General features: G+C 46.9%; 2 pseudogenes across 1 annotated transcript; both read right to left on the bottom strand.

The window, feature by feature from the left end:
- Positions 1–670: 670 nt before the first annotated feature.
- On the bottom strand, positions 671–1,255 carry LOC107153546 (annotated as a pseudogene).
- A 17,035-nt stretch (positions 1,256–18,290) lies between these two features.
- On the bottom strand, positions 18,291–19,071 carry LOC107153545 (annotated as a pseudogene). The gene has a single exon (XR_001504926.2). The product of XR_001504926.2 is annotated as a 40S ribosomal protein S3a-like (transcript).
- Between the last annotated feature and the right edge of the window lie 202 nt (positions 19,072–19,273).

Here is a 19,273-nt window from a genome sequence, read left to right as displayed (position 1 = left end):
TGAAAAAGTTACAATGTAAATAAAGTGAATTTTTCTTCACTAAGAGGGTAAATACTGTATATTCAGCTTTTATTGCTATATTAATGATCATCTGTACCTGACTACAATTACAGTCTGCCACCTTATCCAGGGATTCCCTGTCCACTGATTTGAACAACTTTGGATTAAAAATATTCAGAAAAAAAATTATATCTGCACTGAACATAAACAGACTTTTTTTCTTATCATTATTCCCTAAGCAATATGGTACAACTATCTACATAACATTTACATTGTATTAGGTATAATGAGTAATCTAGAGGTGATTTAAAGTATGTGGGAGAATGTGTATATGTAATAATAAGCAAATGTTATATTATTTTACATAAAGAACTTGAGCACCTTAGATTTTTGTATCTGTGGGAGCCTGGGAACTAATTCCTTGTAGTCATTAATGAGCAAGACTTGACTTTTAGAAATTATTAAAGACCAGATTAATCTGGAAAATAAACTATTTTAAATGAAAATGCGTGGATTTTTAAAATTATTTTTATCATAATACACTTTCTTTTTCTTTTTTTTTTTTTTTTTGCACTAAATGATTCCGTTTTTATTAATTAGCATCCCATATTAAAAAAGACAAATGAGGGAGAGTTCCCTGGATACACACGAAGGATACAGGTAGATGGGCTCAGGAAGCCTTCTGAGTACTGGGAGGCAACACCCTCTAGGAGTGAGCCTTCACCCAGGGGTGCTCCAGGATCTGAGCCAGGGCAACCGGCTCTGAGGGCTGGTATCTAAGAAGCTTGGAGACCAAGTCCTGGGCCCCCACAGGCATTGAGGGGGAAAACGTCACATCCACCTTGAGGATGCGTGGCTGGGTGTCGCTCTGAGAGGTTCTCTCAAAGGGTGGCTTTCCCACCAGCAGCTCATAGCAGAGCACCCTGAGGCACCACACGTCCACCTTCTTGTCATAGGTCCTGCCTTCCACTATTTCTGGGGACAAGTAGTCCAGAGTCCCACATGTAGTCTGTCTCCTGAGGGAGAGAGCATGCACAGACCAGCCAAAGTCTGCAGTCTTCACCTCACCCATCAGCCCCAGCAGCAGTTTCTCTGGCTTAATGTCCCTGTGAATCACCTTCTTGTCGTGGCAGTATGTCAGAGCCTCTGCCAACTCCTCCATTATCGTTGCTGAAGCGCTGCTCATCTAAGGGGCCGCTTTTCTGCAGCAAGTTGTAGAGCTCACCCCTGGGAGCATACTCCAGAATCAGGTATACCCGTCATGGAAATAGCATCATAGAAATGGTTGTACAGGCATAGGGTGTTCTGGAGTTGTAGATGGATACAATACCTCTGTTTTATTTATTTCTATGTGGTGCTGAGGATAGGACTCAGTGCCTCACACGTGCTAGGCAAGGGCTCTACCACTGAGCCACAACTCCAGCTCCTATAATGCACTTTCTCACATACCATCTTGTTTTGAATATGTGTATGTGTGTTTCTTTTTTCTTTTTCTTTTTCTTTTCTTTTCTTTTTTTTTTTTACTTACAATGAAGAGAGGCAGGTAGAGCTGGGACTTTAAATCATGCCAAGTCTATCAATCACTGTTGAAGGCAATAGTGTAGAGCTAGAGACTTCATATACAACATTTTATTAATCTTTATAGCAACCACAAAAGATGCGAATTTTCCCCTTTTTAGAGACAGAAGAAGTTAGGCAAATTGCCAGTACCCTCTAGGTAATAACAGAGAAACAGATCTGAAACCAGATCTGATGCCAAAGCTTATGTGTTGCTTTGCTCAATGCCAGGCCTATTTGGTTGGAAACATCTCCAGTTGTATTCTTCTGTGCCCTGGGCTACAGCACCACCCTGCCTCAGTGGCCCTGCACCAGGATACGCCTGGGATCAACCTCTGGTCCTTGCCTGGCCTACAGTGACTTTGTCTTTCTTGTTGGATCTGTTTTAGCACAGGATCTAGGTTGCTGACGTTCTTATCTGACTTGTTGATGGGAGGTAGATGGTGCTTAGTTGGTGAGCTGGATGTCACAGGAAGCCACCCTTCCCAAAGAGGAGACAAGACAGCCCCTGGGAAGTTCCAAGTTAAGGGCAAAGGCCAATAGGGTCTTTCTGAGAATGTCATTCCAGAACTAAGCAGATTTCACTACCTAATTACCATCTCTTGAGAATCTGCCATCTGGATGGTACTTGTCTATGTAATGAACTAATAAAAATAATCCAAAGATCAGCAAGGAGAAGTAGAAAGATTTTTTTTTGTCAAGAGTTGTGATCTTGGTTCTATAAAATTGGTTCTTGATATTTTGGGCAAGTTAACTTCTCTCCTGGGGATTCTAAGGTCAAATAGTTACCGAATCATCTTGAAGGTGCCCTTATTTCTGTAATGTTCCAAGTGCCTAGAGTCTCATTTTGGTGGTCCCTCAGGGTGAGTGGTTCTTAGAAAAGACCTGCCCTCCTGCATGGGCTTGTGGGTTGTTAGAACAAGCCTTGGGACTAGGGTCTGGCTATCTGTACTTGAGGGCCTGGCTTGTCACAGCACCCTGGCAGAGGTGGCAGTCTCTGTCACAACAACTTTGAGTGTAGCCTGTATTTGAGGTTGGGGCAGGCAGAGGCTACATGGAGGGGAGGGAGCAGTCCCTGGTTCTGGGAAAGAACATGAGTGAATATGTTTCAGTGTGTGAGTAAGAATACAGTGTGTGTGTGTGTGTGTGTGTGTAAACGTGCAGTGTGTGTTTATTTATTCAGGGAGAGTTTGCAGTTGGAGGTGTTTGCCGGCAGAGAGCTGCTTGAGTGCTGTGTTTGTTTACTTAGCAGAGTGCAGGAGAGAGACAAGTGCAGCCTTTGGCTGTCTTTGGGGCCACATGGCATGAGAGTGGTCTTGGATGCCATTTTGAAGGGTCTCCTGTTCTAAAGGTGCTGCTGGTTCTAGAGAGTCCCCTCTGGGACTCAGGCTCTGGTTTACCTTTCCCACTATTATTCTATTCCTAACAATCCTCTCAAGCAGGGTCCAATTTCTTATTCCCTCCCAGGGTAACTAGCCCATCCTCTGTTCATGCTTGGGGGGGCGGTGCGGTGGCGTTTCCTGGCTGCTGAGTGTTGGGGCCCTGAGAGGAAGTAGAGGAGAGGAAGAAGGAATGGTAGTCGGTAACAGAACAATTGGGTTCTAATCTGAGCTTGACTCATCAGTAACTGCCTGTCCTTTGGCAAATCATATAACCTCACTGGGCCTCCTATTCCCTGTCTGGAGAATGAGTTTGACTTCAGTTTCCCCACAGCTATACATTTTTCAATTTCTCCTTCTCTTTCTCCTTCTTCTCCTCCTCTTGTTTTTTTTTTTTTTTTTGTTTGTTTGGTGCTGGGGATTGAACTCATGGGTGCTTTATCACTGAGCTACATCCCCAGCTTTTATTATTATTATTATGGTCTTGCTAAGTTATGGTGGCTGGTCTTGAACTTGGAATCCTCCTGCCTCAACCTCCCTGGGATTACAGGCATGAGCCATCATGGCTTGACAATTTTTTCTTTTGAGAAGACTCAGAGATGCATACCAACATCTTCCCATCCCATTGGTCCTGTGAACACAGCTCCCACTCTGTAAACTCAGGCTTGCTTTTACCCCTGCTCAAGAGCCTTTCCACCTCTTGGCTTAGACTCACTTTTCCAATGGGCAACTGGTTACATCTTCACAAGACAGAAGTCCACTGTCTCTGAGATCGCTGACCTCAGTTTGTAGATCAGTCATGTATTCCTTGTCTTCAGGAGAAAGAAGACAAACCTCAGGACTCCTGTCCAGCCTCAGTCACAGAGCAGAGGCTGGAACTGGCAGAGTTTCAGGGTCAGTACTTCCCAGCTGGGTGGCCCAGGGACTCCCCAGAGGGCCCCTACCTCCCTCCCCCTACCCTAAGGCCCCAGCAATGCGTGTCTGCAAGAGAGCACTGGCTCCTTAGACACAGGCTGGCTGGCAGCCAGGGGTGGTGTTCTGGCTCCTGTACCAACCAGATGGGGTGGCAGGAAGGCCCTGTTAATCCCCCGGGAGAAAGCTCTTTGGCAAACAGAAAAAAGTGGTTGCCGGCACCATGCCCCTATCCTGGGGCCCGGGAACACCATATACCCAAGACTTCTGGACAAATCCTGGGCCTTACTTTCTGTCCTCACACTCCAGCTTGAGCTGTGTCCGCAGCTGGGCCCATGTAGTAGGGAAGGAAGACCAGGTCCCTCCTTCTCAGGTTAAGACTTCTCTGTAATCAGTGGTCTATTCCTGTGCCTCTCAAAAACTGAAGAATTATGAAGCCAGGGAGTAGATGGGCACTTCATCCCCCTCTAGGCTCTAACTTTCTGTATCTGTTATTAGCTCTTGGGCTTTCCTAGCAATGTTTGGAGAAACAACCAGGATTGCCTGGCTCGGGACTACTAAGTCCCTCATCTCCTACACCATCAGCCTACCTCCCACATCTGCCCCTGATGCACATGCATGCACACATACACATCCATGCCAGCCTCCTGCTGCCCAGGCTGCCTTTTCTGGTGCCATATAGAACCAGATGAAGAGCTGGAAAAATCACTCCAGGGCTAAAGAGAATCAGTGTGGAAAAATTGGTGGGAGTGAGGGGATGAAGTCAGATATAGCAAAGGCAGCCAGCTGGGAGGTTGTGTTCTGCCCAGCACACTTCCTACTATCCTCCCTTGGAACCAAGACTGGCCTGAGGGGGTAGGCCCAGCTTTGGTCTATATTTTCTCTGCATGACTACCTGGCACATCACCTGTAAGGAACTGCCAGCTTTCTGCTTCTCCAGGGGTTCTGCCCTAGTACCAGTTCTGGGAAACAGGATTTTTGCCCCCAAGCCAATCCCTCCCCACACTTAGCTGTTGTCACACTTCCCTAGGCACCAAGCATTGGGGCATTTCTGGTTTTTCCCTCCCTATGCTTGCCTTGTTCTCCACCCTCATTTCTCACAGCCTGGTAAGGCTTTGAACTTGAGCTGAGTGGTATGGGTTTCACTCTTCCCAACAGCAAAAAAGAATTAAAATCTGCTGTGAGTTGGTGAGCTCTCTATATTCCCAAGGGAGATGGTACCATTTGGGCCTAGAGAGTCATTTAAGCTCCACTACCAGGCTTGATTCTGATTCAGAAAGGGGTGGTGCTTTGATTCCTGGAGAGGGTCAGGAATAAGGATCAGTGGGGGACCCCACCAGGTCTTCTCAGGTCATGACTTGGTTCTGGCATTCCCAAGGGGAACACTCAAACCAAGCAAGGTCCACTGTGTCCAGGTGGAACCATTCCCAAACCAATTTCTATCAGGGATCATTTCCCAGAAACGTTCCAAGATGGGAAATCACAACTGAAGCTAGTTGTTTAGATCGGAAAATCTGGGTGTAATGTCATTAGAGAAACCAGTCTCCTCATATGAACCTTTGCCTGCAACTTCTCCCTGCCCCTTGGCCTGTCTATTCCTCTCTGCCTGAGTCACGATAGCAGTCAACAACTTGGACATGGAGTTTTATGATGTGCCAAGTGCTCCCACGTGCACTGTGGCATTTACTCCAAACAGCCTTTTTAGCTCTACTTGGTGGAAGCCAGTACAGAGGTCCTGTGAAGTCATGGGCCCTATCCATGTCTTACAAGCAGGAGGCTGCAGGACATCTGACTTGAAACTTTGTTTTCTCTCCATGGAATACTTTCTGCTGGAGACTCAGAGAAGTGTGGAGCATCCTGATGCTTAGAGGGCGGAAAGGGGCTAACTGGGCTGGCTTTTAGTGGTAACCTCTCCCCTCCCAGGTCCTTGGGAACATACTTCTAAGAAGTCTTGCTCTCTTCTGAGACTCTTTTAACTCCTTCTTCTCCCCAGGTGTGGGACTCACTTTTCTGTGTGTGAGCCAGATCAAAGCTTTTCCCTTTCTTCTTTTTCTCAAGGTCGTCTGCCCCTGAGAGCCCTGTCTCCTTCTCCCTCCCTTCACCACTTCTTACTGCTGAATATTTTTGCCCTTGTTTTAAAAGTGGGGACAGTGGTCACCATGCAGAGATGCCAGCACTCCATGGTGCTTGGCTCCAACTCAGTTCCTTCCCCTGTCCTCAGACCTGCTATGTGCGTGACCTTAAACAGGAATTCAGACTCTTTCTGTCCTCTTCGTCCAGGAGCAGATGACTCTAGGTATCCAAACCTAGACTTGGGGAGGCAGAGTGAGGGAACAAACTCTGTTCCAGGCTCATTGGGTCCCCTAGGGCCACATGCCTTTCACCCTATGACCTTAGAATCCCCCAGCCTGGCCTCTCGGGGAAGGAGATTGTGCAAAAGCCAAGTTTATCCTAAATAATGTGATGAATACATTGGAGGGGGTGGGGTGGGGTAGGTTTTATCCAAAACACATGTTATTTCCACTATTCTAGTTATCTTGGATATTTCCTGCATGTTTGTCACCATGGCAACTGACTCAGCACGAAACTCGTTTGCTGGGCCCTGGGGTCCGGCATAGTGACCATGTGGTGTCAATTTAAGCCTCTCAGTACTTTTTGGTCTTTCTATCTATCTCCCCCAGCGTGTGTCTCTCTGTCTTGCTACTTTTTGTCTTTGTCTCTATCTCTCTCCCATTCTGACCCTGGGTCTTTTCATTTTTTTTTTCTTCCAGAAAATAGTTGCCTTTGTGTGATACAGGGTATCACGTATAGGTAGAACAGTGCCCTGCTCTCCCACTCCAAGCCCTCCCTTGGTCCCTGCTAGCAGTTCTTGACTAAGGATGTCCTAGGACAGACAGGAAAGCTACACGACAGAGGAGGCACAAGTCAACTTTTGGTGGAGGAAGGTCTCAGCTCGGCTTAGGTCTCCTTGTTTGAAAAAGGCCGTGCTATCTACCTGCTAGGTTGGGGGCCAAAGTCCTTGCCAGAAGGGTAGACTTAGGATCTGGGAGATACTGGTCAGAAAGATGTGGGCTTTCTCTTCCTGACTTTACTGGTTATATGGAAATGGGTGTCTACATCTCAGAGCCTTTGTTCCCTAGACTTTGGGAGTAGACAGGTCCAGAAAGGCAGGGAAAGGACTCAAACTCTAAGAGAGAAGCAAAGAGGTAGAGGCTTAGCAGCTGAAGGGCCATTAGGTTGTGAGGCTCTGGGCTGCACAGGCGCCCTCTCCGTGCCCAGTTCTTTCTCTCTGGGAATTAGGGTGTAGCAGAAACATGGCAGACAGCAGTGTTCTCCCATGGAAGCACCAGGCAACAGGAAGGGTGTTGACCATAACAGTATGTGAGGGAGCTGGGCCAGCAGTCTGGAAAAGGCACTGTGAGCAGACAGAATGTAAACAGACAGCTCCTTGGGAGGTGAGGATGTCTTCTGGCCCTCTCTCTACCCCCAGGTCTTGCTTTCCTTCATGTCCAGAAAATCCAAGACTGGATGGATCTTGTTAGCCACTTTCTACCAAATTTATGGCATCCACACTCTTTTGGGGAGAACTTCTTGGACCATCTTCCAAACCTTTACATTTGACTTTGGCTGTTTCTTATCATGCCCAATCCCCAAATAAGGTAAGCCTAGGAATTATAATGGACCCACATTTCCAGGCAGAGGTCATACCCACTATAAGATGGCTTGAAAAAGAGGCAAGGAACTAGAGTGTGGAAGAGGGACTGGAATCCAACAATGAGCCAGAAACTGTCTTCATCATGGCCACTACAAGCTCAGTTCAAGGCAGCAGCCTGAATTAAGTCCGAAGGGATTCAAGAAAAGCTCCAGTCCCAGTACAGAACTGAAAGGCCAAATGGGAAACTGAGGCAGGACCAAGTAGGCAGAAGCTTAAGACAGTGGGTTGCCAGGAGTGGTCTGGTGTGAGTTATGGAACCAAATAGATGTGGCTCCAGTTTCAGCTCCACTCCAGAACCTTGAGCTAGTCAGAGTGCTCTCTGAAGAGTATTCTCACCTGTAAGATGGAGACAGTACTGGTTCTGTGGAGCTCTTGTAAGGAGTAACTAAGATATTCTGTGGGAAGCTCCCAGAACAATGTCTAAGATCACATGGAAGACCCTTAATATGGTTCTTCCTGGCTGGGGATGTGGCTCTGTGATAGAGCAAGTGCCTAGCATGCATGAGGCCCTGGGTTCAATCCACAATACTGAAAAAAAAAAAAAAATGTTTTTTCTTCTTTCCCTGGAAAGGGGATGTTTCCAGACCTAAGACTGATGTGCTTCTTGTTTTTCTCAGGATGGGTCCAGATCCTGTCTGGGACAACAGTGGGAAAGGGGAATGCTGATAGCTGAGAGAACATCGGGACTCTGAACGTTCAGAGGAGGGGCAGTGGTGGATGGTTGGCAGCTGTGAATGGGAGGAGTTTAGTGGGGTCCCTGCCAACATGCCAGAAACCAAGTCAGTATCCAAATTCCCTCTCCTTCCTGGGACAGTACAAGCCTGATTTAGGAGGCTCCATTGCATTGGTCCCATCTCCTGAAGTTCTGGAAAGTGCTAAACCCAGGTAGAGAGACAACCTGAGGTTACTGTGTTAGAGAATAGAGTCTCTAAGGAGCACAGTGCCCAGCATGTGGCAGTAGGTAGATGCAGAAGTCAGATAGCAAGAGCTGTAGTGTAAAGCCCAGGACCATACAGTGTCCAGTGCATGGGACAGACGGCTGAGAGAGGCAATGGGAGTGTGGGTATTGCCAAGTGGGTCTGGCCTTGTCCTCCTGGTGCCTCCAGAGCTGAGTGTGGAGCAGACAGCGGCCCCTGTTGGGCAGTCACATGCAGGGTCATCCCACCTCAGGGACCGCCTCTTTCTCTACTGCCATGTGTCTAGTCAGAGTTTCCAGCTCAAACCAAAGTCCTGGCATGGACTTTAGTCCTTGCACTGCTCTGTTACCCAGAATGAGCCAGCTGCCCTCTGCTTTCCTGTTTGATAAAGAGGCTGGGAAGAAAATAAAAGGAAAAAAAAAAGTCTATGATCATGAAATTGAGATGAATGTTAAAATCAGAACGGTGAGCTAGACAAGAATCTGGAATGGCCATCAGCTAATTCCCTTGTCTTTCAGGCCCAAACAGGAACGAACCTGGAGATAAATGGCTATTAGGGCAGGGATGTAGCTCAGTGGTAAGGCGCTTGCATGAGTGAAGCCCTGGATTCGATCCCCAGTTCCAAAAACAATAAAAATAAAAATAAAGAGCCTGGGGATGAAGAGGAAATGAGTTGTCAAGAGAGTGGATGCCCCTAGAGAAGGTAGTGAGCCTGGGGGACAAAGAAGGACAGTGAGGTTTGAAATGGCAGCAGAAGGCTCCAGTGCCAGGGAGACAGGCTTCCAGCTCCCCAACTGTGGGGCCATCAGGAGTTCTGGGGTGGAGGGAGGGGCTTTACAGCCCTCCCCAGTCTCTCAGTTCTCCCCACGGACACCACAAGTCAAGACCCAACTGTCTCCTCCCAGTGACTCAGGCTTTGGCTGCCCTCCTACCCACACCCAGGGCTGTGGTGTGGGTGCTCAGGAGGAGGGCTGCTCTGGTCACTAAGGCTTTGGTGGCCAAAGAGACATTTAGGTGGAGAAGTCCTTTGTGCCCTCCTGGCCATGTCACATTGGGCCACCCCAGGAATATGGGGTTGAATTCTGGTGGGGCTCTGTCCTCCTCTTTCTGCCCTGAGCATGGCAGGCCACTTGCTTCTCACTAGCAAACTGCACGATAAGGCTATGTGCATCTTTTTCCTCTTTCTGGAGTTGTGGGTAGACAATGGTGGGTGGACGGAGCCAGGGACAGGGCAAAGGACATGAGAAGAGTTAGCCAGGGCTGAGCAGGGGCTGTGGCTATGTGGAGCAAAGCCACACAGAAGCCAGAGGACACCACTGTCCCTGCTGGAGCCCAAGATAGCCGTGCTGGGGGTCATAACCAGATCCAAGGAAGAGGGAAAGGTAGAACCAATGACATTGTGATCGTGGTTATAGCTGGGTGTTAATCAGAATAACTAGCATTCATTCATTGAGGACCAACCTATACAGGCTGGTTCACATGTATTACTTATTGTTATTTTTTTATTGCTGTGTAACAAATCATCACAACAGCAACAATTTGGACAACACAAATCTTCAGATCACAGTTCTCCAGGTGAGATGATGGGCATAGGTGGCACAGTCAGGTCCATGGCTCAGTGTTTCACGGGATGAAATGGAGGCCAGCAGGCATGGTCATGTACCTTTCTGAGGTTCTGGGCATGTATCTACTTAGTTCTTGGCACAATTTAGTTCCCAGCTTTTAGACATCATCTAGGTTCCTGGTCAAGAGCCCCCTACGTCTTCAAGCCAGCATGTGAGGGATCCTTTACCATGTGCCCCACCTCTGACTTCTTGGCCTTCAGCTACAGAAATGTCTCCGCTTTTGAAGAGCTCCTGGAATTAAATTAGACTCTTCCAAGTCATCTCTCTTTTGCCCTATAACATAATATAATCACAGAAGTGACATCAACAGGCAGAAATCATGGGACCATCTTCAATACTAAAAAAATATGTGTTGTTTCTCCAAAATGAAAACTGCTTTGGCATCCTGTATGTCACCAGGAAGCCCTACAGGGGTGAGATCTGCGGTGGACTTTGCCTCATGACCAGGGGCAACTCGTCTTTCTTTTCAACCTCAGTTTTCCCCTGAGTGAACTTAATTCTTTTAAATCCATATGTAGGAATTGGGCACCAATCACCAAGAGGGGACAACATGAACAGGGATTCATAGTCTAAAAGTGGCAATTGAAATATATAGAAGTAAAAGGCTAAAAAAAAAAAAAATCCCACAATAGCTGAGGTAGGGTCCCTGGGGTACAGGGAGAGAATCCACACGCCATGAGAAGGGCAGAGGGAAAGAGCCTGGCTGCTGTTGGAGTACAGAAGGAAGAGGGGGGAGACTAGGGAGGCTCATGAGTGGGACATCAAGTACGTAGATAAGCGAGCATCTGCCTTGAGTGGAGGACAGCACAAGCAAAGGCCTAGTAGGGATGGGCTGTGGCTCACAATGGGAGTGGCCTGTGCAGGGAGGGTAGGGAAGAAGGGAGAAGAGGGAACTTAGTAAGAGAGATGCAAGGGCAGCCTGGAGGTCACAGCAGAAGTAAAAAGTTAAGAAAAGGCTCAGTTGTTGGGAGGGAGGGTCACACAATGCTCATGTGGCATTGGAGCTGCTACGGAAATAGCACAGTGCCCTTGCTGCTGGCAGGAAATAAGGCCATGACCAGGTGGTTAGGGGGCAGCTCACATGGAGGATGGGACTCTAACTATGGCTTTGCTGGTTGCTCACAGTGTGACTCTAAGCTGTACCTGGAACATGTAAGGAATAACCAGGAGCCAGTATGAATTGAGGAGAGTGGAAGTAGGTAAGGGGCAGAGGACACGTGTGTAGCAGGTCACACTGGGTGTTGTAGGCCATTGACAGGACTTTGGCTTGAAAAGTGAAAACAACAGAAGTTGTCTTTAGAGCAAGATCTGATTTAAGCATTAAATGGGTCACTGTAGTTACTGTGTGAAGAGACTGAGGGTCACAACCAGTGCCTACCACAGCTGGGCAACCGTGTTAAATTCAAGAGAACCACATTGTCAGGTCTGTATGTGCTGAAAACTTATACTGGGGAGACAAGACAAGTTAGTGTGGAGGAGTGGATAAGAGCCAGAGCTTTCCAGATGGAAGAATCTGGATTCAAGTCTTCCCACTACCATTCCCCAGCCTAAAAAATTACTTAAGGTCTCAATTACCTCAAGAGGAACATTGTGTTAGAAATACCTACATGGTTAGGGTTGTTGAAGGGGCTGACTCACTCTAGACTGTCTGGCACACAGAGGAGACACTGAGAAAATAGTAGCTGTCATTATTGTTTAAATAACGATGCCAGGTAGCACTGGGCTTCTCTTTAGGGATGCAGGTGATGAATGTTGATGGGTTTGGAGAGGCAGGAATCATGAGGCATAAGGTCAATAGAAAGAGGGAGGGGGTGTAAGAGGATGGGAACTGGCAGGAATAAGCACAGTATGTCTCTCCACAAAGAGACACAGGGTGAGGTCAGTGTGAAATCTCCAAAGGAAGCCCCAGAAGCTGGGGAGAGAAGGGGAGGGTATGGGCAGGTGCCGGATTTAGCTGGTGGGAAGGCCAGATTCTGAAAAGCATGAACATGAATTATCTAATTGGAGGTGACAGGGAGTGGGAGAGGGACTAGACTGGGGCAGCTGGGAGGGGAGGAGCATGACAACCCCATAGCCTAGCTCAGCTCTTTCCCATCTCTGGGGGCCAGGAAAGGGGTGGACTGGGGGTGGGATCCCCGGCAGGTGTCCAGACATCCAGGAGCCCTGGACTGCTATGAAGGAGGAGGTAGGCCTGTTTTTCCTGAAACCTGATCTTTGGGGCAGCTGTCCTTCTGCCTGATGGACCTGGGGACATTCCTTCCCAAGGAATTCACTCTCACCAGCATCTGGCCAGGGCTGTTTCGGTGAGAGGACAGGAGCTGGGTTAGGGAAGCGGGAGCGGGTGGAAATGGCAGAGCCTCCACTCATGTTCTGGGAGAATCCCTGAGAGGGAGTGAGAGGGTACAGCCTCCAGTGGGGCAGCCACAGACTCTCTCTCTTCCAACTCAGAGTCTGGCTGGGAGGAAAACAAATAGGCCTCCAAATTAGAGTTTGTGCAGACTCTTTCAGCTCTAGGCCAATGATTCCCAACCTGGACATACTTTGTGCCTAAGTGTCCTTGGAGGTAGCAATGGAGGTTGGGAAGCTGTTTCCATGTTTATAAGAGAAAAAACAATCCCAGAAATCATATATTTTCTGCTATAAGGCTAACTCTTTTTCATCCTTTGGATAAATGCCAGCCCTCTGAGAAGTTTTCTCTGACCCTCATATAAGCCAGGTTCCCAGAGGAACAGATGGCTTGTTCAAACAGGAACTTGGAGGAGATAGCAAGAAGGAACTAGTGAGACGCCATTGGCAGGATTCAGGGACACCAACAATGAGTGAAAAAGCTAACAATGGAGCACAAATCCCCATCTACAGTAGGCTTAAAAGAGTAAAGAGGGGGCAGTTACCAGAACCCTGCAAGCAGGGGATAGGTCCTGTGGCATTTCAGAAGAGGAACAGAGCTACAGCAGATCTGGATTCCAGGTGGCTGAATGGGGGAAAGGGGAGGGGAATCTGACCTTATCCTCCTCCTGCCAGAAAATCCAATTAGCAAAACCCTGTTTGAATCAAGAGGGCAGAAGAGCCCCATTGGTGCAGTCTGTCAACCCTGAGAGTCAGGCCAGGGGTGCAGAGCAGAATGCAGGCAGGTGTGGAGTCACCTGGAGGGACAGACAAGAGCATTCAGTATGCCTCCCAGGCTGTGCTGCAGGCAGAGCATGCCCATCCAAGCCTGTGCTTACCCACAGAGTAGTACTGTCATCTGGCATTTGTAATTGGCTGTTTCCTCAAATGCATCACCCTCAGGACCACAATCTTCCCGAGGGCAGGCACCGGGTTTGTTCGTAAATGCTTATAAACTCCAATGAAGAAAAAGAAAACCCAGGCTGCTCAGAACTGAAACATCACACTTATTTTGGGCTTGAATTAAATCATCTCCATGTGGGAACAGCAGTTATCTCCTGAAATCAGCAGCTCAGATTATAAGTTCTGAAGGCCTGAATAGTAAAACATGAGGCAACAAAGTTAATTAGTAAATTAATGAATTCAATTTGTTTAGTAGACAAAAATCCTTCAACACAACTCACCGGATGAGAGGGAGAACAATAAAATGGAGTCCGTGGTGCTGAAAATCTCTGAAAACACCCTATTAGCAACACAGGATGGGCCATTCTGAGGATGTTTTATTTCTTGCATAACTGAGAGTAGGCTATTATAAATGGGTTTTTGTGGAGCAGCCCTAATGGTTCTGCCTTCATCTCTCAGTCTCTACTGCTTTTATCAAGCCAAACTCACCCAAGGATACCTCCAGCATGACCTGTACCCCCAGCATGCTGAGTCTCACTATCTTCATTCCTGGTCACCCTGGCCTCCTTTCTTTTATTTTTCTTGTCTCTCTCCCTTTTTCTCTCTTTCTTTTGTGGTACTTGGGATTGAACTCAGGGCCACTCTATCACTGAGCTACAAACCCAGCCCTTTTTATTTTGAGACAGGGTCTCAAGAGATCCTCCTGACTCGGTCTCCTGAGCAGCTGGTATTTCAAGCATGCACCATTGTGTCTGGAATCCTTTTTCTTTTCTCTTATCTGGTAATTCTGATCATACTATGCTCCTGCTCAAAAATCTCACAATGGGTTCTGATTTCATTCTGGAATACAGCCCAGTTTCCTTATCAGGACAAACAGCCCCTACAACTCTCACTGCTACACTTAAGCCCTGACTAGGAGTCCTTCTCCCTATTGCTCCCATTAGTTCTCCAGGACTCAGCTTAGATTCCCTCAGAGGAAGCTTCCCAGAGCCCCCTATTAGATTCTCATGATGGCCCATGCTTTTCCATTACAGTGCTCATTTAAACTGGAAAAAAAAAAATTATTGCAACTCATTGCACATTAAATAGTGCCTGTGAGCTCAGCCATGCAGGAGCCTGAACTGCCTTCTCCTTAGCTGGATCCCCAGTGCCTGCCCAGTTCTCTTCATTACATATTTGTTGAACAAATAACAAAATTGAAGGTCTTTCCTGAAATGCCAACAAGCTTGTTGGGGAGACAAAGATTGACATATAAAAAGATTCAGAACAACAAGGGATGATTTGTGTATAGCTATTTCCAGATAGCTTGGCCCCCATCGTCAGAGTTTTAGGAATTCAGAAAAAGGAGGAAAGTGCATTATTGATCTAGTGAAGATTTGGCCTGAGATCACTCATTACACGGGGAAGGGAAGAGAGCAAGTAAAGTAACATTGGTTGTGTACCTACAACATTCCATGAAACTTAATCTTAAAATCTTCATGCTTATACTAGTTTTATAAATGAGGAAACTGAGGCCCAGAAAAAGTGAAGTGAAATCAGCCATCCAAGGTCACACAGCAAGTAAGTAGCAGAACAGGGAGTCATACCAGGCAGGTCAGACTTCAAGCTTACATTCCTGTCACCAGGCATAGGAAGCAGGTGGTGAGAAGTCACTCCCAAGCCAAGAGGGCATTTGGGTTTGAACTGTGACTTAGGATAGAAGGGCATCTCATCCATGGGGATGCTGAAAGCTGGCCTTGTTCTGACACTGAACTCAGGCCTGAGATGCCATCTAGGTGCATACATGGGGATCCCAAGGGGTCAGGCAGCAAGCAAGGCAGTTGGGCCCATGCCAGAGCAGCTGCAAGTCCTTGGAGATGGCCTGAAATTGAACAAGTTCTGGAATAGCTTGGGTCTGGGCACTTCTCCCAGCATTTGACTTTGGACAGAAACACTGAAGCTGTGGTTTGAGATTTTCCTTCCTCAACAAAACCCAGCACAGGCTGTTAGGAAGGGTCCAACACAGGTGAGGAGAGTGAGGTGGGGTGGGATGGGCTGCCCTGTCTCAGTGAGGTGGGGGAGGAGCAGGAGGGGGTCATTCCTGCCAGGCTGACCTCAGCTGGGTAATGTGATCAGCCTGTCATGGTTCTGAGCCTTGATTTGGGAAGAACAAAGAGGCCAGGCCCCTTTGCCTCCTCTAGCCCAGGAATGCAGCTGGGGGCCAGGCCGTGACCAATCCGGAATGCAGGTTGGGAGCGCAGCGAATGCGGTTTGTAGAGCAAGGCTTTCATGCATTGATGGGAGCCCCGCTTACAAAGCCAGGCTGACATGCCCCCGCGCTTCCAACTTTGATATCCCAGCCCCGCCTTGGGGGAGCTGTGCATCCCCAAGCTGTCTCGCCCTGGATTGCCCTGCTGTGGCCCTTGAGGTATTGGTAGGGTGGAGAGTGGAGAACTCAAATCCATGCTCCCTCCCCAACCCCACCAATATTCCTAGGAGCCAGCATCCCCTCATTTATCTCTCTCCATCTCAGGAAGTCTGAGAAATAGGCAAGGGGATAGAGACAGGTTCCTGCTAAGCCAAATCTCAGCTCCCAGGTCTGGGGAGAAATGGATGGATAGACAGATACACTATGGGGGAGGCTGCCCGGCCTCAGGAAGTTGCTGCTCTGAGCTGGTCACAGAAACCTCTTAAGGCTACCCCCTCCAGGGAGATGAATAATGTTGGGGTTGGGGGGTCTGACTCCCAGCGTGGACATCTGAATGCTTTCTGCCTTCCAAAGTTTCTGGCTGCCCCCACCCCCAGCATCTCTTCCCACTGACAGGTCACTCAGTGTGGGGTCCTCCTGGCCTGCCCTTGTCTGCCTTCCCAATTATCCAATGCTCCTCAGTCCTGCCTCCCCTGTGCTCCATGCACTTCCTTTCTTCCTGGGTGTTAATAGTAACAATCCTTTATAGTTTACAAAGCACAAGGAGATACACTAACTTATTCTTATGAGAGCCCTACAAAGTGGGAACTCTTCCCTTCAGTGTATGCAGGAAGGTAGAAGGCAGGGAGCAGGTGGAGGGTGATGGACTGCAGGCTCACATGGATGCTGTTGAATTAGATGAGCCCTGGAGTGGAAATAGGGAGATGCCAGTGATCCAGGGGCTAAAATAGTCCATGAAGTGAGGGTTCAGAAGCTTGGAGGATATTCTGCTTATCTTTCCATTTCTGATCTTTTACACAGAACCTGGAGAAGTGGAGGTATTTAAGAAATGTTTGTGCTTGATTTGAATGTGTCCATTGTTCCCCTGCCTTATCTCCTTTCCCTTAGGAAAGTCTGCTCTCATGAAAGAATCTGACAGCCACATTGAAATATAAATGACAGATGATAGTTCACAAATTATGCCTCTCAAAGAAGTTAGTTCTTACATTACAGATGCAATTTCAGTGAGGAGAGGCTGGACAATCTCCATGATTATAAGAGTCATGTAAAAAGAATGGAAGAAAGGGCTTCCCCAGAGGCCCCTGGCCTTCCAAGAGTCCAAGGATTCATAGGGAGGAAATATGATGGGTAGAAAGCTCTGGGCTTACTCTCTGATTTCCTCTTTGTGTTAGTCAGCTTCTGTTGCTATGAGAAAATACCTGAGAAAATCAATTTAAAAGGAGAAAGGATTTATTTTTCATGGGTTTTGAGATTTTGGTCTATTGGTCATTTGACCTCATTGCTTTGAACTTTTGACCAGCAGAACATTGTGGCAGGAGCATGTGGAGGAGCAGAGCTGCTCACTTCATAGTGACCAGAAGCAAAGGGGTGGGGAGGAAGGGGCCAGGACAAATTAGAGCCTTCAAGGACACACCCCTAGTTCCTTCAACTAGTTTCCACCTCCTAAAGTTTCCACTACCTTCCAAATGTGCAGCCAGCTCCTGGAGACCAAGTCTTCAACATATAAGCCTGTGGGGAACATTTACTCTCCCAGAATGTTAGAAGCAGAGGGACCTTAGAAATGGTCCAGATCTTTGGTTTTAAAAAGAGATTCTGGGCTGGGGGATTTAGCTCAGTGGTAGAGTACTTGCCTAGCATGCACAGTCCCTGAACTTGATCTGCAGCACTGCAAAAAATAAAATTAAGAGATCATCCTTTGTTTTGTTGCTTTCTGTGTGGGCTTCATTCTCTTGGGCTTTCTGGCAGCTTTCAGGTTCTTGTCATCCCGTCTTCCTAACTAGAAGGAAAATAGGGATTCTCTCTTCTGGATTCCCATTCCCAGGAAAGGGTTCTGCACTGGCTCATTTGAGGGATGCCTGCCACCCTGACCCACTACAATAGGGTAGTTCTGGAAACAGGATGGGATGACCCAATGACTATTTGGACTATGAGTTAAAGGAAGCTGTAGGAGGAAAGAGCTCTCCAAGACAGGGGAATATCACAGGTATTGTCCTGGGGTGGATCATGAGCAAGGCAGACACCCTGAATTGAATCTATTACAAAGCAAGTTCATTACAGCACTGTTTATGACAATGAGATCTCAGAAACAACCCATGTGTATATCAACAGATAAACAGATGAATAAGTCATGGTACTTTTTAGGGAATTCTATGCAATCCTTAAAAAGATTAACATATATACATCTCTATATGGAATAATCTTCATAATATAGAAAGTTAAAAAATATGTTTCAGCGATTAGCCCCAGCCCCTAATTCTCTCTCTCTCTCTCTCTCTCTCTCTCTCTCACACACACACACACACACACACACACACACACACAAATAGGACTTTTTATTAGTCACTATTAAAAATCTGAATTTTAGGGGGCTGGAATGTTGCTCAGTGGTAAAGCATCTGCCTGGCATGTGTAAGGCATTGGGTTCAATCCTCAACACCGCATATAAATAAATAAATAAAAGATCCATTTACAACATTAAAAGTCTGAATTTTAAACAGATTTTTGAACTGGTGATTCATATCCATCAGCTCATTGAACTTTTGTACCTGTCTCATCTCCTGTAGCTTTTCCAGAACTACTACCTTCACTGTAAAGCTCCATGAGTTTTCCCAATTCAAACTTGGGCTTCTTTAGCATTTGCTTTTCTAAACAAAGACATCATGAAGAGGATAAATTGATTGACAAGCCTTCTCTATGTCTTACCCAATGCTGTCTGGAATCAGTTTATTGACTACTTCTGTCAAGTCATTTGTCTGCACCTCCCAGGTCATAATTTCCATCATCTTCTTCTGGATTTGGCAGACCTGTTGGTGCCAAGCATAGGAGGTCTACATATCTGATTATTGCATTTTTTAGTAAAACCAACACAGAACAGACACAGCAAATAACCATCGGTAGTCTTGACATCAACATGAGCTTCCATCGTCATCTACCATTTTTTGACCATGGAACACATTTTGTCATGGTAAGTTGGTCAGGCAGTTTTTTCCCTGAACATCCTCAGTAATTAGCTTGAACTTCCTAAATTCAACTTCATCATTCTGCAGATCAGCAAGAATCACTTCAAACACCCAATCCTTGAGGCCATCTGATGCAATTTTGGTTCCTTGTGTCCTTGTGACTAATGTTTTTCCAATATTTCTTATATTGAACAACACTGATACTTTCACATCATACCAATCTTTCTTAGAAAATGGATCAACCACTTTCTTCTTGGCTCCCTTCTTGCCACCTTTTGTAGAGTGCTTGTTCTTGCCTACCATCACGGTGCTGCTCAGAGAGCCAAAAGGGCCCTAATCTCTTTTTAAAATTTTTTTTAGTTGTATACAGACACAATACCTTTATTTAATTTATTTATTTTTATGTGGTGCTGAAGATCAAACCCAGTGCCTGTTATGTGCTAGGCAAGTGCCCTACCACTGAGCCATAACCCCAGCCCAATAATAATCTCTTTATACTTACATATTTAAAAT

The sequence above is a fragment of the Marmota marmota genome, unplaced genomic scaffold, assembly GCF_001458135.2.
Source record: "Marmota marmota marmota unplaced genomic scaffold, marMar, whole genome shotgun sequence".
Classification (NCBI taxonomy): Eukaryota; Metazoa; Chordata; class Mammalia; order Rodentia; family Sciuridae; genus Marmota; species Marmota marmota.
The sequence above is the reverse complement of the archived record's forward strand: the minus strand, read 5'-3'. Positions and strand labels throughout refer to the sequence as shown.